The sequence below is a fragment of the Danio rerio genome, chromosome 4 (assembly GCF_049306965.1).
Source record: "Danio rerio strain Tuebingen ecotype United States chromosome 4, GRCz12tu, whole genome shotgun sequence".
NCBI lineage: Eukaryota > Metazoa > Chordata > Actinopteri > Cypriniformes > Danionidae > Danio > Danio rerio.
The window spans coordinates 50,081,651-50,099,070 of NC_133179.1; the positions used below are offsets into that span (position 1 = coordinate 50,081,651).

A 17,420-nucleotide genomic window follows, 5' to 3' on the forward strand; every position below is an offset into this window, starting at 1 on the left:
CTGATTTAAATAGCCAACGCTTGACAGCCTCTTTCGCTTACGGCCATACCACCCTGGAAATGCCCGATCTCATCTGAACTCGGAAGTAAAGCAGGGTCGGGCCTGGTTAGTACTTGGATGGGAGACCGCCTGGGAATACCAGGTGCTGTAAGCTTTTCGAAGTGCTTCATTTGGCAGCTGATTTAAATAGCCAACGCTTGACAGCCTCTTTCGCTTACGGCCATACCACCCTGGAAATGCCCGATCTCATCTGAACTCGGAAGTAAAGCAGGGTCGGGCCTGGTTAGTACTTGGATGGGAGACCGCCTGGGAATACCAGGTGCTGTAAGCTTTTTGAAGTGCTTCATTTGGCAGCTGATTTAAATAGCCAACGCTTGACAGCCTCTTTCGCTTACGGCCATACCACCCTGGAAATGCCCGATCTCATCTGAACTCGGAAGTAAAGCAGGGTCGGGCCTGGTTAGTACTTGGATGGGAGACCGCCTGGGAATACCAGGTGCTGTAAGCTTTTCGAAGTGCTTCATTTGGCAGCTGATTTAAATAGCCAACGCTTGACAGCCTCTTTCGCTTACGGCCATACCACCCTGGAAATGCCCGATCTCATCTGAACTCGGAAGTAAAGCAGGGTTGGGCCTGGTTAGTACTTGGATGGGAGACCGCCTGGGAATACCAGGTGCTGTAAGCTTTTTGAAGTGCTTCATTTGGCAGCTGATTTAAATAGCCAACGCTTGACAGCCTCTTTCGCTTACGGCCATACCACCCTGGAAATGCCCGATCTCATCTGAACTCGGAAGTAAAGCAGGGTCGGGCCTGGTTAGTACTTGGATGGGAGACCGCCTGGGAATACCAGGTGCTGTAAGCTTTTCGAAGTGCTTCATTTGGCAGCTGATTTAAATAGCCAACGCTTGACAGCCTCTTTCGCTTACGGCCATACCACCCTGGAAATGCCCGATCTCATCTGAACTCGGAAGTAAAGCAGGGTCGGGCCTGGTTAGTACTTGGATGGGAGACCGCCTGGGAATACCAGGTGCTGTAAGCTTTTTGAAGTGCTTCATTTGGCAGCTGATTTAAATAGCCAACGCTTGACAGCCTCTTTCGCTTACGGCCATACCACCCTGGAAATGCCCGATCTCATCTGAACTCGGAAGTAAAGCAGGGTCGGGCCTGGTTAGTACTTGGATGGGAGACCGCCTGGGAATACCAGGTGCTGTAAGCTTTTCGAAGTGCTTCATTTGGCAGCTGATTTAAATAGCCAACGCTTGACAGCCTCTTTCGCTTACGGCCATACCACCCTGGAAATGCCCGATCTCATCTGAACTCGGAAGTAAAGCAGGGTCGGGCCTGGTTAGTACTTGGATGGGAGACCGCCTGGGAATACCAGGTGCTGTAAGCTTTTTGAAGTGCTTCATTTGGCAGCTGATTTAAATAGCCAACGCTTGACAGCCTCTTTCGCTTACGGCCATACCACCCTGGAAATGCCCGATCTCATCTGAACTCGGAAGTAAAGCAGGGTCGGGCCTGGTTAGTACTTGGATGGGAGACCGCCTGGGAATACCAGGTGCTGTAAGCTTTTCGAAGTGCTTCATTTGGCAGCTGATTTAAATAGCCAACGCTTGACAGCCTCTTTCGCTTACGGCCATACCACCCTGGAAATGCCCGATCTCATCTGAACTCGGAAGTAAAGCAGGGTCGGGCCTGGTTAGTACTTGGATGGGAGACCGCCTGGGAATACCAGGTGCTGTAAGCTTTTTGAAGTGCTTCATTTGGCAGCTGATTTAAATAGCCAACGCTTGACAGCCTCTTTCGCTTACGGCCATACCACCCTGGAAATGCCCGATCTCATCTGAACTCGGAAGTAAAGCAGGGTCGGGCCTGGTTAGTACTTGGATGGGAGACCGCCTGGGAATACCAGGTGCTGTAAGCTTTTTGAAGTGCTTCATTTGGCAGCTGATTTAAATAGCCAACGCTTGACAGCCTCTTTCGCTTACGGCCATACCACCCTGGAAATGCCCGATCTCATCTGAACTCGGAAGTAAAGCAGGGTCGGGCCTGGTTAGTACTTGGATGGGAGACCGCCTGGGAATACCTGGTGCTGTAAGCTTTTCGAAGTGCTTCATTTGGCAGCTGATTTAAATAGCCAACGCTTGACAGCCTCTTTCGCTTACGGCCATACCACCCTGGAAATGCCCGATCTCATCTGAACTCGGAAGTAAAGCAGGGTCGGGCCTGGTTAGTACTTGGATGGGAGACCGCCTGGGAATACCAGGTGCTGTAAGCTATTCGAAGTGCTTCATTTGGCAGCTGATTTAAATAGCCAACGCTTGACAGCCTCTTTCGCTTACGGCCATACCACCCTGGAAATGCCCGATCTCATCTGAACTCGGAAGTAAAGCAGGGTCGGGCCTGGTTAGTACTTGGATGGGAGACCGCCTGGGAATACCAGGTGCTGTAAGCTTTTTGAAGTGCTTCATTTGGCAGCTGATTTAAATAGCCAACGCTTGACAGCCTCTTTCGCTTACGGCCATACCACCCTGGAAATGCCCGATCTCATCTGAACTCGGAAGTAAAGCAGGGTCGGGCCTGGTTAGTACTTGGATGGGAGACCGCCTGGGAATACCAGGTGCTGTAAGCTTTTCGAAGTGCTTCATTTGGCAGCTGATTTAAATAGCCAACGCTTGACAGCCTCTTTCGCTTACGGCCATACCACCCTGGAAATGCCCGATCTCATCTGAACTCGGAAGTAAAGCAGGGTCGGGCCTGGTTAGTACTTGGATGGGAGACCGCCTGGGAATACCAGGTGCTGTAAGCTTTTTGAAGTGCTTCATTTGGCAGCTGATTTAAATAGCCAACGCTTGACAGCCTCTTTCGCTTACGGCCATACCACCCTGGAAATGCCCGATCTCATCTGAACTCGGAAGTAAAGCAGGGTCGGGCCTGGTTAGTACTTGGATGGGAGACCGCCTGGGAATACCAGGTGCTGTAAGCTTTTCGAAGTGCTTCATTTGGCAGCTGATTTAAATAGCCAACGCTTGACAGCCTCTTTCGCTTACGGCCATACCACCCTGGAAATGCCCGATCTCATCTGAACTCGGAAGTAAAGCAGGGTCGGGCCTGGTTAGTACTTGGATGGGAGACCGCCTGGGAATACCAGGTGCTGTAAGCTTTTTGAAGTGCTTCATTTGGCAGCTGATTTAAATAGCCAACGCTTGACAGCCTCTTTCGCTTACGGCCATACCACCCTGGAAATGCCCGATCTCATCTGAACTCGGAAGTAAAGCAGGGTCGGGCCTGGTTAGTACTTGGATGGGAGACCGCCTGGGAATACCAGGTGCTGTAAGCTTTTCGAAGTGCTTCATTTGGCAGCTGATTTAAATAGCCAACGCTTGACAGCCTCTTTCGCTTACGGCCATACCACCCTGGAAATGCCCGATCTCATCTGAACTCGGAAGTAAAGCAGGGTCGGGCCTGGTTAGTACTTGGATGGGAGACCGCCTGGGAATACCAGGTGCTGTAAGCTTTTTGAAGTGCTTCATTTGGCAGCTGATTTAAATAGCCAACGCTTGACAGCCTCTTTCGCTTACGGCCATACCACCCTGGAAATGCCCGATCTCATCTGAACTCGGAAGTAAAGCAGGGTCGGGCCTGGTTAGTACTTGGATGGGAGACCGCCTGGGAATACCTGGGGCCTCATGTATCAACGCTGCGTACGCACAAAAACTTTGCGTACGCCAGGTTTCACGCTCAGAATCGCTCACGTTTGGATTTACTAACAATGAACTGAACGTGGGAATGTGCGCAGGTTCACGGCAGCTTTCTGGCAGGCGTACGCACATTTTTTGTGCGTGTCTGTTTTATTTCCATTGGCGACTCCTAGAGGCAGTTGTGTTAAATTCTTCTCTACAAAGTGTCTGATCCTTGCAATGGCAGCTGTATGAGACGGGTTCATCTAGCAGGTATATAAGGTTTCCATACCATACATTTGACCAGCTAAACATTAAAGCACAATCTGCAGCGGTCGCCTGTTTTCCCAATGTAATCTGAGTGATCTACTGCACGCACATTGCTATAAAGACACTATCTGAAGATAAATTTGCATGCGTGAATCAGAAACATTTCCATTCAATAAATGTGCAAATAAAATATGATGCACAAACTTATTAATGATTCCTACTTGTCTTTCTCGTGATAAATAGTGGGCAAAATCTGATATGTAGCGGGAAAAAAAAGAAGAAAGAATTCATCAGACGCTGGATTCGAACCGAGTTTGTGCTCGAACGTGTCAGCATATGATCATATGCTTCTTATGAGGTGCGCCACTGAGACTGCTAGGGGAACTGCAACAGTTTACAGATATAAACCACACTATTTCTTTTTTAAATGTACTCAGTGCGATGTTCAGACCCAACTGTGTTAACCGTATCAGCTAAACTCTCCCACTCTATTTTTTTCTTTTGTTGTTAATTCCGGAGAACAAACTTGCAAATAACACCGCTTTTCTCCGTTCTACCTCCGAAAGCAGCACCTCCAATTCACATTCTGTTCAAAGTTTCTCTTTTTGTTTGATTTTGCCGTTGCTTTTTCGTTGGGTTTTGCCATTAGCATAGTCATTAGCATATTCATACGGGGGAGGAGGCAGGGAGGGGTTTTGTGCTCGTGCATGTTGCGCTCAGTTTCACGTTCATTCAGATGTACGAAAGAATATGCGTGAGATTCGGCGTACGCAGTGTTTCATACATCTGAATTTTTTTCTGCGTACGCACATTTACAGCTTTGTGCGTACGCAATGTTTTAGTAAGATTTCCACGCAAGTCTTCGTACATGAGGCCCCAGGTGCTGTAAGCTTTTCGAAGTGCTTCATTTGGCAGCTGATTTAAATAGCCAACGCTTGACAGCCTCTTTCGCTTACGGCCATACCACCCTGGAAATGCCCGATCTCATCTGAACTCGGAAGTAAAGCAGGGTCGGGCCTGGTTAGTACTTGGATGGGAGACCGCCTGGGAATACCAGGTGCTGTAAGCTTTTTGAAGTGCTTCATTTGGCAGCTGATTTAAATAGCCAACGCTTGACAGCCTCTTTCGCTTACGGCCATACCACCCTGGAAATGCCCGATCTCATCTGAACTCGGAAGTAAAGCAGGGTCGGGCCTGGTTAGTACTTGGATGGGAGACCGCCTGGGAATACCAGGTGCTGTAAGCTTTTCGAAGTGCTTCATTTGGCAGCTGATTTAAATAGCCAACGCTTGACAGCCTCTTTCGCTTACGGCCATACCACCCTGGAAATGCCCGATCTCATCTGAACTCGGAAGTAAAGCAGGGTCGGGCCTGGTTAGTACTTGGATGGGAGACCGCCTGGGAATACCAGGTGCTGTAAGCTTTTCGAAGTGCTTCATTTGGCAGCTGATTTAAATAGCCAACGCTTGACAGCCTCTTTCGCTTACGGCCATACCACCCTGGAAATGCCCGATCTCATCTGAACTCGAAAGTAAAGCAGGGTCGGGCCTGGTTAGTACTTGGATGGGAGACCGCCTGGGAATACCAGGTGCTGTAAGCTTTTTGAAGTGCTTCATTTGGCAGCTGATTTAAATAGCCAACGCTTGACAGCCTCTTTCGCTTACGGCCATACCACCCTGGAAATGCCCGATCTCATCTGAACTCGGAAGTAAAGCAGGGTCGGGCCTGGTTAGTACTTGGATGGGAGACCGCCTGGGAATACCAGGTGCTGTAAGCTTTTTGAAGTGCTTCATTTGGCAGCTGATTTAAATAGCCAACGCTTGACAGCCTCTTTCGCTTACGGCCATACCACCCTGGAAATGCCCGATCTCATCTGAACTCGGAAGTAAAGCAGGGTCGGGCCTGGTTAGTACTTGGATGGGAGACCGCCTGGGAATACCAGGTGCTGTAAGCTTTTCGAAGTGCTTCATTTGGCAGCTGATTTAAATAGCCAACGCTTGACAGCCTCTTTCGCTTACGGCCATACCACCCTGGAAATGCCCGATCTCATCTGAACTCGGAAGTAAAGCAGGGTCGGGCCTGGTTAGTACTTGGATGGGAGACCGCCTGGGAATACCAGGTGCTGTAAGCTTTTTGAAGTGCTTCATTTGGCAGCTGATTTAAATAGCCAACGCTTGACAGTCTCTTTCGCTTACGGCCATACCACCCTGGAAATGCCCGATCTCATCTGAACTCGGAAGTAAAGCAGGGTCGGGCCTGGTTAGTACTTGGATGGGAGACCGCCTGGGAATACCAGGTGCTGTAAGCTTTTCGAAGTGCTTCATTTGGCAGCTGATTTAAATAGCCAACGCTTGACAGCCTCTTTCGCTTACGGCCATACCACCCTGGAAATGCCCGATCTCATCTGAACTCGGAAGTAAAGCAGGGTCGGGCCTGGTTAGTACTTGGATGGGAGACCGCCTGGGAATACCAGGTGCTGTAAGCTTTTCGAAGTGCTTCATTTGGCAGCTGATTTAAATAGCCAACGCTTGACAGCCTCTTTCGCTTACGGCCATACCACCCTGGAAATGCCCGATCTCATCTGAACTCGGAAGTAAAGCAGGGTCGGGCCTGGTTAGTACTTGGATGGGAGACCGCCTGGGAATACCAGGTGCTGTAAGCTTTTTGAAGTGCTTCATTTGGCAGCTGATTTAAATAGCCAACGCTTGACAGCCTCTTTCGCTTACGGCCATACCACCCTGGAAATGCCCGATCTCATCTGAACTCGGAAGTAAAGCAGGGTCGGGCCTGGTTAGTACTTGGATGGGAGACCGCCTGGGAATACCAGGTGCTGTAAGCTTTTCGAAGTGCTTCATTTGGCAGCTGATTTAAATAGCCAACGCTTGACAGCCTCTTTCGCTTACGGCCATACCACCCTGGAAATGCCCGATCTCATCTGAACTCGGAAGTAAAGCAGGGTCGGGCCTGGTTAGTACTTGGATGGGAGACCGCCTGGGAATACCAGGTGCTGTAAGCTTTTTGAAGTGCTTCATTTGGCAGCTGATTTAAATAGCCAACGCTTGACAGCCTCTTTCGCTTACGGCCATACCACCCTGGAAATGCCCGATCTCATCTGAACTCGGAAGTAAAGCAGGGTCGGGCCTGGTTAGTACTTGGATGGGAGACCGCCTGGGAATACCAGGTGCTGTAAGCTTTTCGAAGTGCTTCATTTGGCAGCTGATTTAAATAGCCAACGCTTGACAGCCTCTTTCGCTTACGGCCATACCACCCTGGAAATGCCCGATCTCATCTGAACTCGGAAGTAAAGCAGGGTCGGGCCTGGTTAGTACTTGGATGGGAGACCGCCTGGGAATACCAGGTGCTGTAAGCTTTTTGAAGTGCTTCATTTGGCAGCTGATTTAAATAGCCAACGCTTGACAGCCTCTTTCGCTTACGGCCATACCACCCTGGAAATGCCCGATCTCATCTGAACTCGGAAGTAAAGCAGGGTCGGGCCTGGTTAGTACTYRGATGGGAGACCGCCTGGGAATACCAGGTGCTGTAAGCTTTTCGAAGTGCTTCATTTGGCAGCTGATTTAAATAGCCAACGCTTGACAGCCTCTTTCGCTTACGGCCATACCACCCTGGAAATGCCCGATCTCATCTGAACTCGGAAGTAAAGCAGGGTCGGGCCTGGTTAGTACTTGGATGGGAGACCGCCTGGGAATACCAGGTGCTGTAAGCTTTTTGAAGTGCTTCATTTGGCAGCTGATTTAAATAGCCAACGCTTGACAGCCTCTTTCGCTTACGGCCATACCACCCTGGAAATGCCCGATCTCATCTGAACTCGGAAGTAAAGCAGGGTCGGGCCTGGTTAGTACTTGGATGGGAGACCGCCTGGGAATACCAGGTGCTGTAAGCTTTTCGAAGTGCTTCATTTGGCAGCTGATTTAAATAGCCAACGCTTGACAGCCTCTTTCGCTTACGGCCATACCACCCTGGAAATGCCCGATCTCATCTGAACTCGGAAGTAAAGCAGGGTCGGGCCTGGTTAGTACTTGGATGGGAGACCGCCTGGGAATACCAGGTGCTGTAAGCTTTTTGAAGTGCTTCATTTGGCAGCTGATTTAAATAGCCAACGCTTGACAGCCTCTTTCGCTTACGGCCATACCACCCTGGAAATGCCCGATCTCATCTGAACTCGGAAGTAAAGCAGGGTCGGGCCTGGTTAGTACTTGGATGGGAGACCGCCTGGGAATACCAGGTGCTGTAAGCTTTTCGAAGTGCTTCATTTGGCAGCTGATTTAAATAGCCAACGCTTGACAGCCTCTTTCGCTTACGGCCATACCACCCTGGAAATGCCCGATCTCATCTGAACTCGGAAGTAAAGCAGGGTCGGGCCTGGTTAGTACTTGKATGGGAGACCGCCTGGGAATACCAGGTGCTGTAAGCTTTTTGAAGTGCTTCATTTGGCAGCTGATTTAAATAGCCAACGCTTGACAGCCTCTTTCGCTTACGGCCATACCACCCTGGAAATGCCCGATCTCATCTGAACTCGGAAGTAAAGCAGGGTCGGGCCTGGTTAGTACTTGGATGGGAGACCGCCTGGGAATACCAGGTGCTGTAAGCTTTTCGAAGTGCTTCATTTGGCAGCTGATTTAAATAGCCAACGCTTGACAGCCTCTTTCGCTTACGGCCATACCACCCTGGAAATGCCCGATCTCATCTGAACTCGGAAGTAAAGCAGGGTCGGGCCTGGTTAGTACTTGGATGGGAGACCGCCTGGGAATACCAGGTGCTGTAAGCTTTTYGAAGTGCTTCATTTGGCAGCTGATTTAAATAGCCAACGCTTGACAGCCTCTTTCGCTTACGGCCATACCACCCTGGAAATGCCCGATCTCATCTGAACTCGGAAGTAAAGCAGGGTCGGGCCTGGTTAGTACTTGGATGGGAGACCGCCTGGGAATACCAGGTGCTGTAAGCTTTTYGAAGTGCTTCATTTGGCAGCTGATTTAAATAGCCAACGCTTGACAGCCTCTTTCGCTTACGGCCATACCACCCTGGAAATGCCCGATCTCATCTGAACTCGGAAGTAAAGCAGGGTCGGGCCTGGTTAGTACTTGGATGGGAGACCGCCTGGGAATACCAGGTGCTGTAAGCTTTTCGAAGTGCTTCATTTGGCAGCTGATTTAAATAGCCAACGCTTGACAGCCTCTTTCGCTTACGGCCATACCACCCTGGAAATGCCCGATCTCATCTGAACTCGGAAGTAAAGCAGGGTCGGGCCTGGTTAGTACTTGGATGGGAGACCGCCTGGGAATACCAGGTGCTGTAAGCTTTTCGAAGTGCTTCATTTGGCAGCTGATTTAAATAGCCAACGCTTGACAGCCTCTTTCGCTTACGGCCATACCACCCTGGAAATGCCCGATCTCATCTGAACTCGGAAGTAAAGCAGGGTCGGGCCTGGTTAGTACTTGGATGGGAGACCGCCTGGGAATACCAGGTGCTGTAAGCTTTTCGAAGTGCTTCATTTGGCAGCTGATTTAAATAGCCAACGCTTGACAGCCTCTTTCGCTTACGGCCATACCACCCTGGAAATGCCCGATCTCATCTGAACTCGGAAGTAAAGCAGGGTCGGGCCTGGTTAGTACTTGGATGGGAGACCGCCTGGGAATACCAGGTGCTGTAAGCTTTTTGAAGTGCTTCATTTGGCAGCTGATTTAAATAGCCAACGCTTGACAGCCTCTTTCGCTTACGGCCATACCACCCTGGAAATGCCCGATCTCATCTGAACTCGGAAGTAAAGCAGGGTCGGGCCTGGTTAGTACTTGGATGGGAGACCGCCTGGGAATACCAGGTGCTGTAAGCTTTTYGAAGTGCTTCATTTGGCAGCTGATTTAAATAGCCAACGCTTGACAGCCTCTTTCGCTTACGGCCATACCACCCTGGAAATGCCCGATCTCATCTGAACTCGGAAGTAAAGCAGGGTCGGGCCTGGTTAGTACTTGGATGGGAGACCGCCTGGGAATACCAGGTGCTGTAAGCTTTTYGAAGTGCTTCATTTGGCAGCTGATTTAAATAGCCAACGCTTGACAGCCTCTTTCGCTTACGGCCATACCACCCTGGAAATGCCCGATCTCATCTGAACTCGGAAGTAAAGCAGGGTCGGGCCTGGTTAGTACTTGGATGGGAGACCGCCTGGGAATACCAGGTGCTGTAAGCTTTTCGAAGTGCTTCATTTGGCAGCTGATTTAAATAGCCAACGCTTGACAGCCTCTTTCGCTTACGGCCATACCACCCTGGAAATGCCCGATCTCATCTGAACTCGGAAGTAAAGCAGGGTCGGGCCTGGTTAGTACTTGGATGGGAGACCGCCTGGGAATACCAGGTGCTGTAAGCTTTTYGAAGTGCTTCATTTGGCAGCTGATTTAAATAGCCAACGCTTGACAGCCTCTTTCGCTTACGGCCATACCACCCTGGAAATGCCCGATCTCATCTGAACTCGGAAGTAAAGCAGGGTCGGGCCTGGTTAGTACTTGGATGGGAGACCGCCTGGGAATACCAGGTGCTGTAAGCTTTTCGAAGTGCTTCATTTGGCAGCTGATTTAAATAGCCAACGCTTGACAGCCTCTTTCGCTTACGGCCATACCACCCTGGAAATGCCCGATCTCATCTGAACTCGGAAGTAAAGCAGGGTCGGGCCTGGTTAGTACTTGGATGGGAGACCGCCTGGGAATACCAGGTGCTGTAAGCTTTTYGAAGTGCTTCATTTGGCAGCTGATTTAAATAGCCAACGCTTGACAGCCTCTTTCGCTTACGGCCATACCACCCTGGAAATGCCCGATCTCATCTGAACTCGGAAGTAAAGCAGGGTCGGGCCTGGTTAGTACTTGGATGGGAGACCGCCTGGGAATACCAGGTGCTGTAAGCTTTTCGAAGTGCTTCATTTGGCAGCTGATTTAAATAGCCAACGCTTGACAGCCTCTTTCGCTTACGGCCATACCACCCTGGAAATGCCCGATCTCATCTGAACTCGGAAGTAAAGCAGGGTCGGGCCTGGTTAGTACTTGGATGGGAGACCGCCTGGGAATACCAGGTGCTGTAAGCTTTTYGAAGTGCTTCATTTGGCAGCTGATTTAAATAGCCAACGCTTGACAGCCTCTTTCGCTTACGGCCATACCACCCTGGAAATGCCCGATCTCATCTGAACTCGGAAGTAAAGCAGGGTCGGGCCTGGTTAGTACTTGGATGGGAGACCGCCTGGGAATACCAGGTGCTGTAAGCTTTTCGAAGTGCTTCATTTGGCAGCTGATTTAAATAGCCAACGCTTGACAGCCTCTTTCGCTTACGGCCATACCACCCTGGAAATGCCCGATCTCATCTGAACTCGGAAGTAAAGCAGGGTCGGGCCTGGTTAGTACTTGGATGGGAGACCGCCTGGGAATACCAGGTGCTGTAAGCTTTTCGAAGTGCTTCATTTGGCAGCTGATTTAAATAGCCAACGCTTGACAGCCTCTTTCGCTTACGGCCATACCACCCTGGAAATGCCCGATCTCATCTGAACTCGGAAGTAAAGCAGGGTCGGGCCTGGTTAGTACTTGGATGGGAGACCGCCTGGGAATACCAGGTGCTGTAAGCTTTTCGAAGTGCTTCATTTGGCAGCTGATTTAAATAGCCAACGCTTGACAGCCTCTTTCGCTTACGGCCATACCACCCTGGAAATGCCCGATCTCATCTGAACTCGGAAGTAAAGCAGGGTCGGGCCTGGTTAGTACTTGGATGGGAGACCGCCTGGGAATACCAGGTGCTGTAAGCTTTTYGAAGTGCTTCATTTGGCAGCTGATTTAAATAGCCAACGCTTGACAGCCTCTTTCGCTTACGGCCATACCACCCTGGAAATGCCCGATCTCATCTGAACTCGGAAGTAAAGCAGGGTCGGGCCTGGTTAGTACTTGGATGGGAGACCGCCTGGGAATACCAGGTGCTGTAAGCTTTTCGAAGTGCTTCATTTGGCAGCTGATTTAAATAGCCAACGCTTGACAGCCTCTTTCGCTTACGGCCATACCACCCTGGAAATGCCCGATCTCATCTGAACTCGGAAGTAAAGCAGGGTCGGGCCTGGTTAGTACTTGGATGGGAGACCGCCTGGGAATACCAGGTGCTGTAAGCTTTTCGAAGTGCTTCATTTGGCAGCTGATTTAAATAGCCAACGCTTGACAGCCTCTTTCGCTTACGGCCATACCACCCTGGAAATGCCCGATCTCATCTGAACTCGGAAGTAAAGCAGGGTCGGGCCTGGTTAGTACTTGGATGGGAGACCGCCTGGGAATACCAGGTGCTGTAAGCTTTTCGAAGTGCTTCATTTGGCAGCTGATTTAAATAGCCAACGCTTGACAGCCTCTTTCGCTTACGGCCATACCACCCTGGAAATGCCCGATCTCATCTGAACTCGGAAGTAAAGCAGGGTCGGGCCTGGTTAGTACTTGGATGGGAGACCGCCTGGGAATACCAGGTGCTGTAAGCTTTTYGAAGTGCTTCATTTGGCAGCTGATTTAAATAGCCAACGCTTGACAGCCTCTTTCGCTTACGGCCATACCACCCTGGAAATGCCCGATCTCATCTGAACTCGGAAGTAAAGCAGGGTCGGGCCTGGTTAGTACTTGGATGGGAGACCGCCTGGGAATACCAGGTGCTGTAAGCTTTTCGAAGTGCTTCATTTGGCAGCTGATTTAAATAGCCAACGCTTGACAGCCTCTTTCGCTTACGGCCATACCACCCTGGAAATGCCCGATCTCATCTGAACTCGGAAGTAAAGCAGGGTCGGGCCTGGTTAGTACTTGGATGGGAGACCGCCTGGGAATACCAGGTGCTGTAAGCTTTTTGAAGTGCTTCATTTGGCAGCTGATTTAAATAGCCAACGCTTGACAGCCTCTTTCGCTTACGGCCATACCACCCTGGAAATGCCCGATCTCATCTGAACTCGGAAGTAAAGCAGGGTCGGGCCTGGTTAGTACTTGGATGGGAGACCGCCTGGGAATACCAGGTGCTGTAAGCTTTTCGAAGTGCTTCATTTGGCAGCTGATTTAAATAGCCAACGCTTGACAGCCTCTTTCGCTTACGGCCATACCACCCTGGAAATGCCCGATCTCATCTGAACTCGGAAGTAAAGCAGGGTCGGGCCTGGTTAGTACTTGGATGGGAGACCGCCTGGGAATACCAGGTGCTGTAAGCTTTTCGAAGTGCTTCATTTGGCAGCTGATTTAAATAGCCAACGCTTGACAGCCTCTTTCGCTTACGGCCATACCACCCTGGAAATGCCCGATCTCATCTGAACTCGGAAGTAAAGCAGGGTCGGGCCTGGTTAGTACTTGGATGGGAGACCGCCTGGGAATACCAGGTGCTGTAAGCTTTTCGAAGTGCTTCATTTGGCAGCTGATTTAAATAGCCAACGCTTGACAGCCTCTTTCGCTTACGGCCATACCACCCTGGAAATGCCCGATCTCATCTGAACTCGGAAGTAAAGCAGGGTCGGGCCTGGTTAGTACTTGGATGGGAGACCGCCTGGGAATACCAGGTGCTGTAAGCTTTTCGAAGTGCTTCATTTGGCAGCTGATTTAAATAGCCAACGCTTGACAGCCTCTTTCGCTTACGGCCATACCACCCTGGAAATGCCCGATCTCATCTGAACTCGGAAGTAAAGCAGGGTCGGGCCTGGTTAGTACTTGGATGGGAGACCGCCTGGGAATACCAGGTGCTGTAAGCTTTTCGAAGTGCTTCATTTGGCAGCTGATTTAAATAGCCAACGCTTGACAGCCTCTTTCGCTTACGGCCATACCACCCTGGAAATGCCCGATCTCATCTGAACTCGGAAGTAAAGCAGGGTCGGGCCTGGTTAGTACTTGGATGGGAGACCGCCTGGGAATACCAGGTGCTGTAAGCTTTTCGAAGTGCTTCATTTGGCAGCTGATTTAAATAGCCAACGCTTGACAGCCTCTTTCGCTTACGGCCATACCACCCTGGAAATGCCCGATCTCATCTGAACTCGGAAGTAAAGCAGGGTCGGGCCTGGTTAGTACTTGGATGGGAGACCGCCTGGGAATACCAGGTGCTGTAAGCTTTTCGAAGTGCTTCATTTGGCAGCTGATTTAAATAGCCAACGCTTGACAGCCTCTTTCGCTTACGGCCATACCACCCTGGAAATGCCCGATCTCATCTGAACTCGGAAGTAAAGCAGGGTCGGGCCTGGTTAGTACTTGGATGGGAGACCGCCTGGGAATACCAGGTGCTGTAAGCTTTTCGAAGTGCTTCATTTGGCAGCTGATTTAAATAGCCAACGCTTGACAGCCTCTTTCGCTTACGGCCATACCACCCTGGAAATGCCCGATCTCATCTGAACTCGGAAGTAAAGCAGGGTCGGGCCTGGTTAGTACTTGGATGGGAGACCGCCTGGGAATACCAGGTGCTGTAAGCTTTTCGAAGTGCTTCATTTGGCAGCTGATTTAAATAGCCAACGCTTGACAGCCTCTTTCGCTTACGGCCATACCACCCTGGAAATGCCCGATCTCATCTGAACTCGGAAGTAAAGCAGGGTCGGGCCTGGTTAGTACTTGGATGGGAGACCGCCTGGGAATACCAGGTGCTGTAAGCTTTTCGAAGTGCTTCATTTGGCAGCTGATTTAAATAGCCAACGCTTGACAGCCTCTTTCGCTTACGGCCATACCACCCTGGAAATGCCCGATCTCATCTGAACTCGGAAGTAAAGCAGGGTCGGGCCTGGTTAGTACTTGGATGGGAGACCGCCTGGGAATACCAGGTGCTGTAAGCTTTTCGAAGTGCTTCATTTGGCAGCTGATTTAAATAGCCAACGCTTGACAGCCTCTTTCGCTTACGGCCATACCACCCTGGAAATGCCCGATCTCATCTGAACTCGGAAGTAAAGCAGGGTCGGGCCTGGTTAGTACTTGGATGGGAGACCGCCTGGGAATACCAGGTGCTGTAAGCTTTTCGAAGTGCTTCATTTGGCAGCTGATTTAAATAGCCAACGCTTGACAGCCTCTTTCGCTTACGGCCATACCACCCTGGAAATGCCCGATCTCATCTGAACTCGGAAGTAAAGCAGGGTCGGGCCTGGTTAGTACTTGGATGGGAGACCGCCTGGGAATACCAGGTGCTGTAAGCTTTTCGAAGTGCTTCATTTGGCAGCTGATTTAAATAGCCAACGCTTGACAGCCTCTTTCGCTTACGGCCATACCACCCTGGAAATGCCCGATCTCATCTGAACTCGGAAGTAAAGCAGGGTCGGGCCTGGTTAGTACTTGGATGGGAGACCGCCTGGGAATACCAGGTGCTGTAAGCTTTTCGAAGTGCTTCATTTGGCAGCTGATTTAAATAGCCAACGCTTGACAGCCTCTTTCGCTTACGGCCATACCACCCTGGAAATGCCCGATCTCATCTGAACTCGGAAGTAAAGCAGGGTCGGGCCTGGTTAGTACTTGGATGGGAGACCGCCTGGGAATACCAGGTGCTGTAAGCTTTTCGAAGTGCTTCATTTGGCAGCTGATTTAAATAGCCAACGCTTGACAGCCTCTTTCGCTTACGGCCATACCACCCTGGAAATGCCCGATCTCATCTGAACTCGGAAGTAAAGCAGGGTCGGGCCTGGTTAGTACTTGGATGGGAGACCGCCTGGGAATACCAGGTGCTGTAAGCTTTTCGAAGTGCTTCATTTGGCAGCTGATTTAAATAGCCAACGCTTGACAGCCTCTTTCGCTTACGGCCATACCACCCTGGAAATGCCCGATCTCATCTGAACTCGGAAGTAAAGCAGGGTCGGGCCTGGTTAGTACTTGGATGGGAGACCGCCTGGGAATACCAGGTGCTGTAAGCTTTTYGAAGTGCTTCATTTGGCAGCTGATTTAAATAGCCAACGCTTGACAGCCTCTTTCGCTTACGGCCATACCACCCTGGAAATGCCCGATCTCATCTGAACTCGGAAGTAAAGCAGGGTCGGGCCTGGTTAGTACTTGGATGGGAGACCGCCTGGGAATACCAGGTGCTGTAAGCTTTTCGAAGTGCTTCATTTGGCAGCTGATTTAAATAGCCAACGCTTGACAGCCTCTTTCGCTTACGGCCATACCACCCTGGAAATGCCCGATCTCATCTGAACTCGGAAGTAAAGCAGGGTCGGGCCTGGTTAGTACTTGGATGGGAGACCGCCTGGGAATACCAGGTGCTGTAAGCTTTTYGAAGTGCTTCATTTGGCAGCTGATTTAAATAGCCAACGCTTGACAGCCTCTTTCGCTTACGGCCATACCACCCTGGAAATGCCCGATCTCATCTGAACTCGGAAGTAAAGCAGGGTCGGGCCTGGTTAGTACTTGGATGGGAGACCGCCTGGGAATACCAGGTGCTGTAAGCTTTTCGAAGTGCTTCATTTGGCAGCTGATTTAAATAGCCAACGCTTGACAGCCTCTTTCGCTTACGGCCATACCACCCTGGAAATGCCCGATCTCATCTGAACTCGGAAGTAAAGCAGGGTCGGGCCTGGTTAGTACTTGGATGGGAGACCGCCTGGGAATACCAGGTGCTGTAAGCTTTTCGAAGTGCTTCATTTGGCAGCTGATTTAAATAGCCAACGCTTGACAGCCTCTTTCGCTTACGGCCATACCACCCTGGAAATGCCCGATCTCATCTGAACTCGGAAGTAAAGCAGGGTCGGGCCTGGTTAGTACTTGGATGGGAGACCGCCTGGGAATACCAGGTGCTGTAAGCTTTTYGAAGTGCTTCATTTGGCAGCTGATTTAAATAGCCAACGCTTGACAGCCTCTTTCGCTTACGGCCATACCACCCTGGAAATGCCCGATCTCATCTGAACTCGGAAGTAAAGCAGGGTCGGGCCTGGTTAGTACTTGGATGGGAGACCGCCTGGGAATACCAGGTGCTGTAAGCTTTTCGAAGTGCTTCATTTGGCAGCTGATTTAAATAGCCAACGCTTGACAGCCTCTTTCGCTTACGGCCATACCACCCTGGAAATGCCCGATCTCATCTGAACTCGGAAGTAAAGCAGGGTCGGGCCTGGTTAGTACTTGGATGGGAGACCGCCTGGGAATACCAGGTGCTGTAAGCTTTTYGAAGTGCTTCATTTGGCAGCTGATTTAAATAGCCAACGCTTGACAGCCTCTTTCGCTTACGGCCATACCACCCTGGAAATGCCCGATCTCATCTGAACTCGGAAGTAAAGCAGGGTCGGGCCTGGTTAGTACTTGGATGGGAGACCGCCTGGGAATACCAGGTGCTGTAAGCTTTTCGAAGTGCTTCATTTGGCAGCTGATTTAAATAGCCAACGCTTGACAGCCTCTTTCGCTTACGGCCATACCACCCTGGAAATGCCCGATCTCATCTGAACTCGGAAGTAAAGCAGGGTCGGGCCTGGTTAGTACTTGGATGGGAGACCGCCTGGGAATACCAGGTGCTGTAAGCTTTTYGAAGTGC

General features: G+C 50.6%; 92 non-coding genes across 92 annotated transcripts; all 92 read left to right on the forward strand.

Annotated features, from left to right (window-relative positions):
* Positions 1-35: 35 nt before the first annotated feature.
* LOC141382199 (5S ribosomal RNA) lies at positions 36-154 on the forward strand. Its single transcript, XR_012403126.1, has one exon. It is a non-coding gene; the product is annotated as a 5S ribosomal RNA (ribosomal RNA).
* A 58-nt stretch (positions 155-212) lies between these two features.
* Positions 213-331, forward strand: LOC141382200 (5S ribosomal RNA). The gene has a single exon (XR_012403127.1). It is a non-coding gene; the product is annotated as a 5S ribosomal RNA (ribosomal RNA).
* Positions 332-389: 58 nt separating this feature from the next.
* Positions 390-508, forward strand: LOC141382201 (5S ribosomal RNA). Its single transcript, XR_012403128.1, has one exon. It is a non-coding gene; the product is annotated as a 5S ribosomal RNA (ribosomal RNA).
* Positions 509-566: 58 nt separating this feature from the next.
* LOC141382128 (5S ribosomal RNA) lies at positions 567-685 on the forward strand. The gene has a single exon (XR_012403055.1). It is a non-coding gene; the product is annotated as a 5S ribosomal RNA (ribosomal RNA).
* A 58-nt stretch (positions 686-743) lies between these two features.
* Positions 744-862, forward strand: LOC141382202 (5S ribosomal RNA). The gene has a single exon (XR_012403129.1). It is a non-coding gene; the product is annotated as a 5S ribosomal RNA (ribosomal RNA).
* A 58-nt stretch (positions 863-920) lies between these two features.
* LOC141382203 (5S ribosomal RNA) lies at positions 921-1,039 on the forward strand. Its single transcript, XR_012403130.1, has one exon. It is a non-coding gene; the product is annotated as a 5S ribosomal RNA (ribosomal RNA).
* Positions 1,040-1,097: 58 nt separating this feature from the next.
* LOC141382204 (5S ribosomal RNA) lies at positions 1,098-1,216 on the forward strand. Its single transcript, XR_012403131.1, has one exon. It is a non-coding gene; the product is annotated as a 5S ribosomal RNA (ribosomal RNA).
* A 58-nt stretch (positions 1,217-1,274) lies between these two features.
* On the forward strand, positions 1,275-1,393 carry LOC141382205 (5S ribosomal RNA). The gene has a single exon (XR_012403132.1). It is a non-coding gene; the product is annotated as a 5S ribosomal RNA (ribosomal RNA).
* A 58-nt stretch (positions 1,394-1,451) lies between these two features.
* Positions 1,452-1,570, forward strand: LOC141382206 (5S ribosomal RNA). The gene has a single exon (XR_012403133.1). It is a non-coding gene; the product is annotated as a 5S ribosomal RNA (ribosomal RNA).
* A 58-nt stretch (positions 1,571-1,628) lies between these two features.
* On the forward strand, positions 1,629-1,747 carry LOC141382207 (5S ribosomal RNA). The gene has a single exon (XR_012403134.1). It is a non-coding gene; the product is annotated as a 5S ribosomal RNA (ribosomal RNA).
* A 58-nt stretch (positions 1,748-1,805) lies between these two features.
* LOC141382209 (5S ribosomal RNA) lies at positions 1,806-1,924 on the forward strand. The gene has a single exon (XR_012403136.1). It is a non-coding gene; the product is annotated as a 5S ribosomal RNA (ribosomal RNA).
* A 58-nt stretch (positions 1,925-1,982) lies between these two features.
* On the forward strand, positions 1,983-2,101 carry LOC141383029 (5S ribosomal RNA). Its single transcript, XR_012403994.1, has one exon. It is a non-coding gene; the product is annotated as a 5S ribosomal RNA (ribosomal RNA).
* Positions 2,102-2,159: 58 nt separating this feature from the next.
* Positions 2,160-2,278, forward strand: LOC141382210 (5S ribosomal RNA). The gene has a single exon (XR_012403137.1). It is a non-coding gene; the product is annotated as a 5S ribosomal RNA (ribosomal RNA).
* Positions 2,279-2,336: 58 nt separating this feature from the next.
* On the forward strand, positions 2,337-2,455 carry LOC141382211 (5S ribosomal RNA). The gene has a single exon (XR_012403138.1). It is a non-coding gene; the product is annotated as a 5S ribosomal RNA (ribosomal RNA).
* Positions 2,456-2,513: 58 nt separating this feature from the next.
* Positions 2,514-2,632, forward strand: LOC141382212 (5S ribosomal RNA). Its single transcript, XR_012403139.1, has one exon. It is a non-coding gene; the product is annotated as a 5S ribosomal RNA (ribosomal RNA).
* A 58-nt stretch (positions 2,633-2,690) lies between these two features.
* On the forward strand, positions 2,691-2,809 carry LOC141382213 (5S ribosomal RNA). The gene has a single exon (XR_012403140.1). It is a non-coding gene; the product is annotated as a 5S ribosomal RNA (ribosomal RNA).
* Positions 2,810-2,867: 58 nt separating this feature from the next.
* On the forward strand, positions 2,868-2,986 carry LOC141382214 (5S ribosomal RNA). The gene has a single exon (XR_012403141.1). It is a non-coding gene; the product is annotated as a 5S ribosomal RNA (ribosomal RNA).
* Positions 2,987-3,044: 58 nt separating this feature from the next.
* Positions 3,045-3,163, forward strand: LOC141382215 (5S ribosomal RNA). Its single transcript, XR_012403142.1, has one exon. It is a non-coding gene; the product is annotated as a 5S ribosomal RNA (ribosomal RNA).
* Positions 3,164-3,221: 58 nt separating this feature from the next.
* Positions 3,222-3,340, forward strand: LOC141382216 (5S ribosomal RNA). The gene has a single exon (XR_012403143.1). It is a non-coding gene; the product is annotated as a 5S ribosomal RNA (ribosomal RNA).
* Positions 3,341-3,398: 58 nt separating this feature from the next.
* On the forward strand, positions 3,399-3,517 carry LOC141382217 (5S ribosomal RNA). Its single transcript, XR_012403144.1, has one exon. It is a non-coding gene; the product is annotated as a 5S ribosomal RNA (ribosomal RNA).
* Positions 3,518-3,575: 58 nt separating this feature from the next.
* On the forward strand, positions 3,576-3,694 carry LOC141383920 (5S ribosomal RNA). Its single transcript, XR_012404988.1, has one exon. It is a non-coding gene; the product is annotated as a 5S ribosomal RNA (ribosomal RNA).
* Positions 3,695-4,900: 1,206 nt separating this feature from the next.
* Positions 4,901-5,019, forward strand: LOC137492213 (5S ribosomal RNA). Its single transcript, XR_011012185.1, has one exon. It is a non-coding gene; the product is annotated as a 5S ribosomal RNA (ribosomal RNA).
* Positions 5,020-5,077: 58 nt separating this feature from the next.
* On the forward strand, positions 5,078-5,196 carry LOC137492214 (5S ribosomal RNA). Its single transcript, XR_011012186.1, has one exon. It is a non-coding gene; the product is annotated as a 5S ribosomal RNA (ribosomal RNA).
* Positions 5,197-5,254: 58 nt separating this feature from the next.
* LOC137492215 (5S ribosomal RNA) lies at positions 5,255-5,373 on the forward strand. Its single transcript, XR_011012187.1, has one exon. It is a non-coding gene; the product is annotated as a 5S ribosomal RNA (ribosomal RNA).
* A 58-nt stretch (positions 5,374-5,431) lies between these two features.
* Positions 5,432-5,550, forward strand: LOC141383550 (5S ribosomal RNA). Its single transcript, XR_012404573.1, has one exon. It is a non-coding gene; the product is annotated as a 5S ribosomal RNA (ribosomal RNA).
* Positions 5,551-5,608: 58 nt separating this feature from the next.
* LOC137492218 (5S ribosomal RNA) lies at positions 5,609-5,727 on the forward strand. Its single transcript, XR_011012190.1, has one exon. It is a non-coding gene; the product is annotated as a 5S ribosomal RNA (ribosomal RNA).
* Positions 5,728-5,785: 58 nt separating this feature from the next.
* On the forward strand, positions 5,786-5,904 carry LOC137492219 (5S ribosomal RNA). Its single transcript, XR_011012191.1, has one exon. It is a non-coding gene; the product is annotated as a 5S ribosomal RNA (ribosomal RNA).
* Positions 5,905-5,962: 58 nt separating this feature from the next.
* On the forward strand, positions 5,963-6,081 carry LOC137492220 (5S ribosomal RNA). The gene has a single exon (XR_011012192.1). It is a non-coding gene; the product is annotated as a 5S ribosomal RNA (ribosomal RNA).
* Positions 6,082-6,139: 58 nt separating this feature from the next.
* Positions 6,140-6,258, forward strand: LOC137492221 (5S ribosomal RNA). The gene has a single exon (XR_011012193.1). It is a non-coding gene; the product is annotated as a 5S ribosomal RNA (ribosomal RNA).
* Positions 6,259-6,316: 58 nt separating this feature from the next.
* On the forward strand, positions 6,317-6,435 carry LOC137492222 (5S ribosomal RNA). The gene has a single exon (XR_011012194.1). It is a non-coding gene; the product is annotated as a 5S ribosomal RNA (ribosomal RNA).
* A 58-nt stretch (positions 6,436-6,493) lies between these two features.
* Positions 6,494-6,612, forward strand: LOC141382219 (5S ribosomal RNA). Its single transcript, XR_012403146.1, has one exon. It is a non-coding gene; the product is annotated as a 5S ribosomal RNA (ribosomal RNA).
* Positions 6,613-6,670: 58 nt separating this feature from the next.
* Positions 6,671-6,789, forward strand: LOC141382220 (5S ribosomal RNA). Its single transcript, XR_012403147.1, has one exon. It is a non-coding gene; the product is annotated as a 5S ribosomal RNA (ribosomal RNA).
* Positions 6,790-6,847: 58 nt separating this feature from the next.
* On the forward strand, positions 6,848-6,966 carry LOC141382221 (5S ribosomal RNA). Its single transcript, XR_012403148.1, has one exon. It is a non-coding gene; the product is annotated as a 5S ribosomal RNA (ribosomal RNA).
* Positions 6,967-7,024: 58 nt separating this feature from the next.
* Positions 7,025-7,143, forward strand: LOC141382223 (5S ribosomal RNA). Its single transcript, XR_012403150.1, has one exon. It is a non-coding gene; the product is annotated as a 5S ribosomal RNA (ribosomal RNA).
* Positions 7,144-7,201: 58 nt separating this feature from the next.
* LOC141382224 (5S ribosomal RNA) lies at positions 7,202-7,320 on the forward strand. The gene has a single exon (XR_012403151.1). It is a non-coding gene; the product is annotated as a 5S ribosomal RNA (ribosomal RNA).
* A 58-nt stretch (positions 7,321-7,378) lies between these two features.
* LOC141383146 (5S ribosomal RNA) lies at positions 7,379-7,497 on the forward strand. The gene has a single exon (XR_012404120.1). It is a non-coding gene; the product is annotated as a 5S ribosomal RNA (ribosomal RNA).
* Positions 7,498-7,555: 58 nt separating this feature from the next.
* On the forward strand, positions 7,556-7,674 carry LOC141382225 (5S ribosomal RNA). The gene has a single exon (XR_012403152.1). It is a non-coding gene; the product is annotated as a 5S ribosomal RNA (ribosomal RNA).
* Positions 7,675-7,732: 58 nt separating this feature from the next.
* On the forward strand, positions 7,733-7,851 carry LOC141382226 (5S ribosomal RNA). Its single transcript, XR_012403153.1, has one exon. It is a non-coding gene; the product is annotated as a 5S ribosomal RNA (ribosomal RNA).
* A 58-nt stretch (positions 7,852-7,909) lies between these two features.
* Positions 7,910-8,028, forward strand: LOC141382227 (5S ribosomal RNA). Its single transcript, XR_012403154.1, has one exon. It is a non-coding gene; the product is annotated as a 5S ribosomal RNA (ribosomal RNA).
* Positions 8,029-8,086: 58 nt separating this feature from the next.
* LOC141382228 (5S ribosomal RNA) lies at positions 8,087-8,205 on the forward strand. The gene has a single exon (XR_012403155.1). It is a non-coding gene; the product is annotated as a 5S ribosomal RNA (ribosomal RNA).
* A 58-nt stretch (positions 8,206-8,263) lies between these two features.
* On the forward strand, positions 8,264-8,382 carry LOC141383306 (5S ribosomal RNA). The gene has a single exon (XR_012404318.1). It is a non-coding gene; the product is annotated as a 5S ribosomal RNA (ribosomal RNA).
* A 58-nt stretch (positions 8,383-8,440) lies between these two features.
* Positions 8,441-8,559, forward strand: LOC137492235 (5S ribosomal RNA). Its single transcript, XR_011012207.1, has one exon. It is a non-coding gene; the product is annotated as a 5S ribosomal RNA (ribosomal RNA).
* A 58-nt stretch (positions 8,560-8,617) lies between these two features.
* Positions 8,618-8,736, forward strand: LOC137493542 (5S ribosomal RNA). Its single transcript, XR_011013515.2, has one exon. It is a non-coding gene; the product is annotated as a 5S ribosomal RNA (ribosomal RNA).
* Positions 8,737-8,794: 58 nt separating this feature from the next.
* On the forward strand, positions 8,795-8,913 carry LOC137493421 (5S ribosomal RNA). The gene has a single exon (XR_011013394.2). It is a non-coding gene; the product is annotated as a 5S ribosomal RNA (ribosomal RNA).
* Positions 8,914-8,971: 58 nt separating this feature from the next.
* LOC137493770 (5S ribosomal RNA) lies at positions 8,972-9,090 on the forward strand. Its single transcript, XR_011013745.2, has one exon. It is a non-coding gene; the product is annotated as a 5S ribosomal RNA (ribosomal RNA).
* A 58-nt stretch (positions 9,091-9,148) lies between these two features.
* Positions 9,149-9,267, forward strand: LOC141382230 (5S ribosomal RNA). Its single transcript, XR_012403157.1, has one exon. It is a non-coding gene; the product is annotated as a 5S ribosomal RNA (ribosomal RNA).
* A 58-nt stretch (positions 9,268-9,325) lies between these two features.
* LOC141382231 (5S ribosomal RNA) lies at positions 9,326-9,444 on the forward strand. Its single transcript, XR_012403158.1, has one exon. It is a non-coding gene; the product is annotated as a 5S ribosomal RNA (ribosomal RNA).
* Positions 9,445-9,502: 58 nt separating this feature from the next.
* Positions 9,503-9,621, forward strand: LOC141382232 (5S ribosomal RNA). The gene has a single exon (XR_012403159.1). It is a non-coding gene; the product is annotated as a 5S ribosomal RNA (ribosomal RNA).
* A 58-nt stretch (positions 9,622-9,679) lies between these two features.
* LOC141382233 (5S ribosomal RNA) lies at positions 9,680-9,798 on the forward strand. Its single transcript, XR_012403160.1, has one exon. It is a non-coding gene; the product is annotated as a 5S ribosomal RNA (ribosomal RNA).
* A 58-nt stretch (positions 9,799-9,856) lies between these two features.
* LOC141382234 (5S ribosomal RNA) lies at positions 9,857-9,975 on the forward strand. Its single transcript, XR_012403161.1, has one exon. It is a non-coding gene; the product is annotated as a 5S ribosomal RNA (ribosomal RNA).
* Positions 9,976-10,033: 58 nt separating this feature from the next.
* On the forward strand, positions 10,034-10,152 carry LOC141382235 (5S ribosomal RNA). The gene has a single exon (XR_012403162.1). It is a non-coding gene; the product is annotated as a 5S ribosomal RNA (ribosomal RNA).
* A 58-nt stretch (positions 10,153-10,210) lies between these two features.
* On the forward strand, positions 10,211-10,329 carry LOC141382236 (5S ribosomal RNA). Its single transcript, XR_012403163.1, has one exon. It is a non-coding gene; the product is annotated as a 5S ribosomal RNA (ribosomal RNA).
* Positions 10,330-10,387: 58 nt separating this feature from the next.
* On the forward strand, positions 10,388-10,506 carry LOC141382237 (5S ribosomal RNA). Its single transcript, XR_012403164.1, has one exon. It is a non-coding gene; the product is annotated as a 5S ribosomal RNA (ribosomal RNA).
* Positions 10,507-10,564: 58 nt separating this feature from the next.
* Positions 10,565-10,683, forward strand: LOC141382238 (5S ribosomal RNA). The gene has a single exon (XR_012403165.1). It is a non-coding gene; the product is annotated as a 5S ribosomal RNA (ribosomal RNA).
* A 58-nt stretch (positions 10,684-10,741) lies between these two features.
* On the forward strand, positions 10,742-10,860 carry LOC141382239 (5S ribosomal RNA). The gene has a single exon (XR_012403166.1). It is a non-coding gene; the product is annotated as a 5S ribosomal RNA (ribosomal RNA).
* A 58-nt stretch (positions 10,861-10,918) lies between these two features.
* Positions 10,919-11,037, forward strand: LOC141382241 (5S ribosomal RNA). The gene has a single exon (XR_012403168.1). It is a non-coding gene; the product is annotated as a 5S ribosomal RNA (ribosomal RNA).
* A 58-nt stretch (positions 11,038-11,095) lies between these two features.
* On the forward strand, positions 11,096-11,214 carry LOC141382242 (5S ribosomal RNA). Its single transcript, XR_012403169.1, has one exon. It is a non-coding gene; the product is annotated as a 5S ribosomal RNA (ribosomal RNA).
* A 58-nt stretch (positions 11,215-11,272) lies between these two features.
* On the forward strand, positions 11,273-11,391 carry LOC141382243 (5S ribosomal RNA). The gene has a single exon (XR_012403170.1). It is a non-coding gene; the product is annotated as a 5S ribosomal RNA (ribosomal RNA).
* A 58-nt stretch (positions 11,392-11,449) lies between these two features.
* On the forward strand, positions 11,450-11,568 carry LOC141382244 (5S ribosomal RNA). The gene has a single exon (XR_012403171.1). It is a non-coding gene; the product is annotated as a 5S ribosomal RNA (ribosomal RNA).
* Positions 11,569-11,626: 58 nt separating this feature from the next.
* On the forward strand, positions 11,627-11,745 carry LOC141382245 (5S ribosomal RNA). The gene has a single exon (XR_012403172.1). It is a non-coding gene; the product is annotated as a 5S ribosomal RNA (ribosomal RNA).
* A 58-nt stretch (positions 11,746-11,803) lies between these two features.
* On the forward strand, positions 11,804-11,922 carry LOC141382246 (5S ribosomal RNA). Its single transcript, XR_012403173.1, has one exon. It is a non-coding gene; the product is annotated as a 5S ribosomal RNA (ribosomal RNA).
* Positions 11,923-11,980: 58 nt separating this feature from the next.
* LOC141382247 (5S ribosomal RNA) lies at positions 11,981-12,099 on the forward strand. Its single transcript, XR_012403174.1, has one exon. It is a non-coding gene; the product is annotated as a 5S ribosomal RNA (ribosomal RNA).
* Positions 12,100-12,157: 58 nt separating this feature from the next.
* Positions 12,158-12,276, forward strand: LOC141382248 (5S ribosomal RNA). Its single transcript, XR_012403175.1, has one exon. It is a non-coding gene; the product is annotated as a 5S ribosomal RNA (ribosomal RNA).
* A 58-nt stretch (positions 12,277-12,334) lies between these two features.
* Positions 12,335-12,453, forward strand: LOC141382249 (5S ribosomal RNA). Its single transcript, XR_012403176.1, has one exon. It is a non-coding gene; the product is annotated as a 5S ribosomal RNA (ribosomal RNA).
* A 58-nt stretch (positions 12,454-12,511) lies between these two features.
* Positions 12,512-12,630, forward strand: LOC141382250 (5S ribosomal RNA). The gene has a single exon (XR_012403177.1). It is a non-coding gene; the product is annotated as a 5S ribosomal RNA (ribosomal RNA).
* A 58-nt stretch (positions 12,631-12,688) lies between these two features.
* On the forward strand, positions 12,689-12,807 carry LOC141382252 (5S ribosomal RNA). Its single transcript, XR_012403179.1, has one exon. It is a non-coding gene; the product is annotated as a 5S ribosomal RNA (ribosomal RNA).
* A 58-nt stretch (positions 12,808-12,865) lies between these two features.
* Positions 12,866-12,984, forward strand: LOC141382253 (5S ribosomal RNA). The gene has a single exon (XR_012403180.1). It is a non-coding gene; the product is annotated as a 5S ribosomal RNA (ribosomal RNA).
* Positions 12,985-13,042: 58 nt separating this feature from the next.
* Positions 13,043-13,161, forward strand: LOC141382254 (5S ribosomal RNA). The gene has a single exon (XR_012403181.1). It is a non-coding gene; the product is annotated as a 5S ribosomal RNA (ribosomal RNA).
* A 58-nt stretch (positions 13,162-13,219) lies between these two features.
* Positions 13,220-13,338, forward strand: LOC141382255 (5S ribosomal RNA). The gene has a single exon (XR_012403182.1). It is a non-coding gene; the product is annotated as a 5S ribosomal RNA (ribosomal RNA).
* Positions 13,339-13,396: 58 nt separating this feature from the next.
* On the forward strand, positions 13,397-13,515 carry LOC141382256 (5S ribosomal RNA). The gene has a single exon (XR_012403183.1). It is a non-coding gene; the product is annotated as a 5S ribosomal RNA (ribosomal RNA).
* Positions 13,516-13,573: 58 nt separating this feature from the next.
* On the forward strand, positions 13,574-13,692 carry LOC141382257 (5S ribosomal RNA). Its single transcript, XR_012403184.1, has one exon. It is a non-coding gene; the product is annotated as a 5S ribosomal RNA (ribosomal RNA).
* Positions 13,693-13,750: 58 nt separating this feature from the next.
* On the forward strand, positions 13,751-13,869 carry LOC141382258 (5S ribosomal RNA). Its single transcript, XR_012403185.1, has one exon. It is a non-coding gene; the product is annotated as a 5S ribosomal RNA (ribosomal RNA).
* Positions 13,870-13,927: 58 nt separating this feature from the next.
* On the forward strand, positions 13,928-14,046 carry LOC141382259 (5S ribosomal RNA). The gene has a single exon (XR_012403186.1). It is a non-coding gene; the product is annotated as a 5S ribosomal RNA (ribosomal RNA).
* A 58-nt stretch (positions 14,047-14,104) lies between these two features.
* LOC141382260 (5S ribosomal RNA) lies at positions 14,105-14,223 on the forward strand. The gene has a single exon (XR_012403187.1). It is a non-coding gene; the product is annotated as a 5S ribosomal RNA (ribosomal RNA).
* Positions 14,224-14,281: 58 nt separating this feature from the next.
* Positions 14,282-14,400, forward strand: LOC141382261 (5S ribosomal RNA). Its single transcript, XR_012403188.1, has one exon. It is a non-coding gene; the product is annotated as a 5S ribosomal RNA (ribosomal RNA).
* Positions 14,401-14,458: 58 nt separating this feature from the next.
* On the forward strand, positions 14,459-14,577 carry LOC141382263 (5S ribosomal RNA). The gene has a single exon (XR_012403190.1). It is a non-coding gene; the product is annotated as a 5S ribosomal RNA (ribosomal RNA).
* Positions 14,578-14,635: 58 nt separating this feature from the next.
* Positions 14,636-14,754, forward strand: LOC141382264 (5S ribosomal RNA). The gene has a single exon (XR_012403191.1). It is a non-coding gene; the product is annotated as a 5S ribosomal RNA (ribosomal RNA).
* A 58-nt stretch (positions 14,755-14,812) lies between these two features.
* LOC141382265 (5S ribosomal RNA) lies at positions 14,813-14,931 on the forward strand. Its single transcript, XR_012403192.1, has one exon. It is a non-coding gene; the product is annotated as a 5S ribosomal RNA (ribosomal RNA).
* A 58-nt stretch (positions 14,932-14,989) lies between these two features.
* Positions 14,990-15,108, forward strand: LOC141382266 (5S ribosomal RNA). The gene has a single exon (XR_012403193.1). It is a non-coding gene; the product is annotated as a 5S ribosomal RNA (ribosomal RNA).
* Positions 15,109-15,166: 58 nt separating this feature from the next.
* LOC141382267 (5S ribosomal RNA) lies at positions 15,167-15,285 on the forward strand. Its single transcript, XR_012403194.1, has one exon. It is a non-coding gene; the product is annotated as a 5S ribosomal RNA (ribosomal RNA).
* A 58-nt stretch (positions 15,286-15,343) lies between these two features.
* Positions 15,344-15,462, forward strand: LOC141382268 (5S ribosomal RNA). The gene has a single exon (XR_012403195.1). It is a non-coding gene; the product is annotated as a 5S ribosomal RNA (ribosomal RNA).
* A 58-nt stretch (positions 15,463-15,520) lies between these two features.
* LOC141382269 (5S ribosomal RNA) lies at positions 15,521-15,639 on the forward strand. Its single transcript, XR_012403196.1, has one exon. It is a non-coding gene; the product is annotated as a 5S ribosomal RNA (ribosomal RNA).
* A 58-nt stretch (positions 15,640-15,697) lies between these two features.
* LOC141382270 (5S ribosomal RNA) lies at positions 15,698-15,816 on the forward strand. Its single transcript, XR_012403197.1, has one exon. It is a non-coding gene; the product is annotated as a 5S ribosomal RNA (ribosomal RNA).
* Positions 15,817-15,874: 58 nt separating this feature from the next.
* Positions 15,875-15,993, forward strand: LOC141382271 (5S ribosomal RNA). Its single transcript, XR_012403198.1, has one exon. It is a non-coding gene; the product is annotated as a 5S ribosomal RNA (ribosomal RNA).
* A 58-nt stretch (positions 15,994-16,051) lies between these two features.
* On the forward strand, positions 16,052-16,170 carry LOC141382272 (5S ribosomal RNA). Its single transcript, XR_012403199.1, has one exon. It is a non-coding gene; the product is annotated as a 5S ribosomal RNA (ribosomal RNA).
* A 58-nt stretch (positions 16,171-16,228) lies between these two features.
* LOC141382274 (5S ribosomal RNA) lies at positions 16,229-16,347 on the forward strand. The gene has a single exon (XR_012403201.1). It is a non-coding gene; the product is annotated as a 5S ribosomal RNA (ribosomal RNA).
* Positions 16,348-16,405: 58 nt separating this feature from the next.
* Positions 16,406-16,524, forward strand: LOC141382275 (5S ribosomal RNA). The gene has a single exon (XR_012403202.1). It is a non-coding gene; the product is annotated as a 5S ribosomal RNA (ribosomal RNA).
* Positions 16,525-16,582: 58 nt separating this feature from the next.
* LOC141382276 (5S ribosomal RNA) lies at positions 16,583-16,701 on the forward strand. The gene has a single exon (XR_012403203.1). It is a non-coding gene; the product is annotated as a 5S ribosomal RNA (ribosomal RNA).
* A 58-nt stretch (positions 16,702-16,759) lies between these two features.
* On the forward strand, positions 16,760-16,878 carry LOC141382277 (5S ribosomal RNA). The gene has a single exon (XR_012403204.1). It is a non-coding gene; the product is annotated as a 5S ribosomal RNA (ribosomal RNA).
* A 58-nt stretch (positions 16,879-16,936) lies between these two features.
* LOC137492146 (5S ribosomal RNA) lies at positions 16,937-17,055 on the forward strand. Its single transcript, XR_011012118.1, has one exon. It is a non-coding gene; the product is annotated as a 5S ribosomal RNA (ribosomal RNA).
* Positions 17,056-17,113: 58 nt separating this feature from the next.
* Positions 17,114-17,232, forward strand: LOC137493670 (5S ribosomal RNA). Its single transcript, XR_011013645.2, has one exon. It is a non-coding gene; the product is annotated as a 5S ribosomal RNA (ribosomal RNA).
* A 58-nt stretch (positions 17,233-17,290) lies between these two features.
* On the forward strand, positions 17,291-17,409 carry LOC137492147 (5S ribosomal RNA). Its single transcript, XR_011012119.1, has one exon. It is a non-coding gene; the product is annotated as a 5S ribosomal RNA (ribosomal RNA).
* The last annotated feature ends 11 nt before the right edge of the window (positions 17,410-17,420 follow it).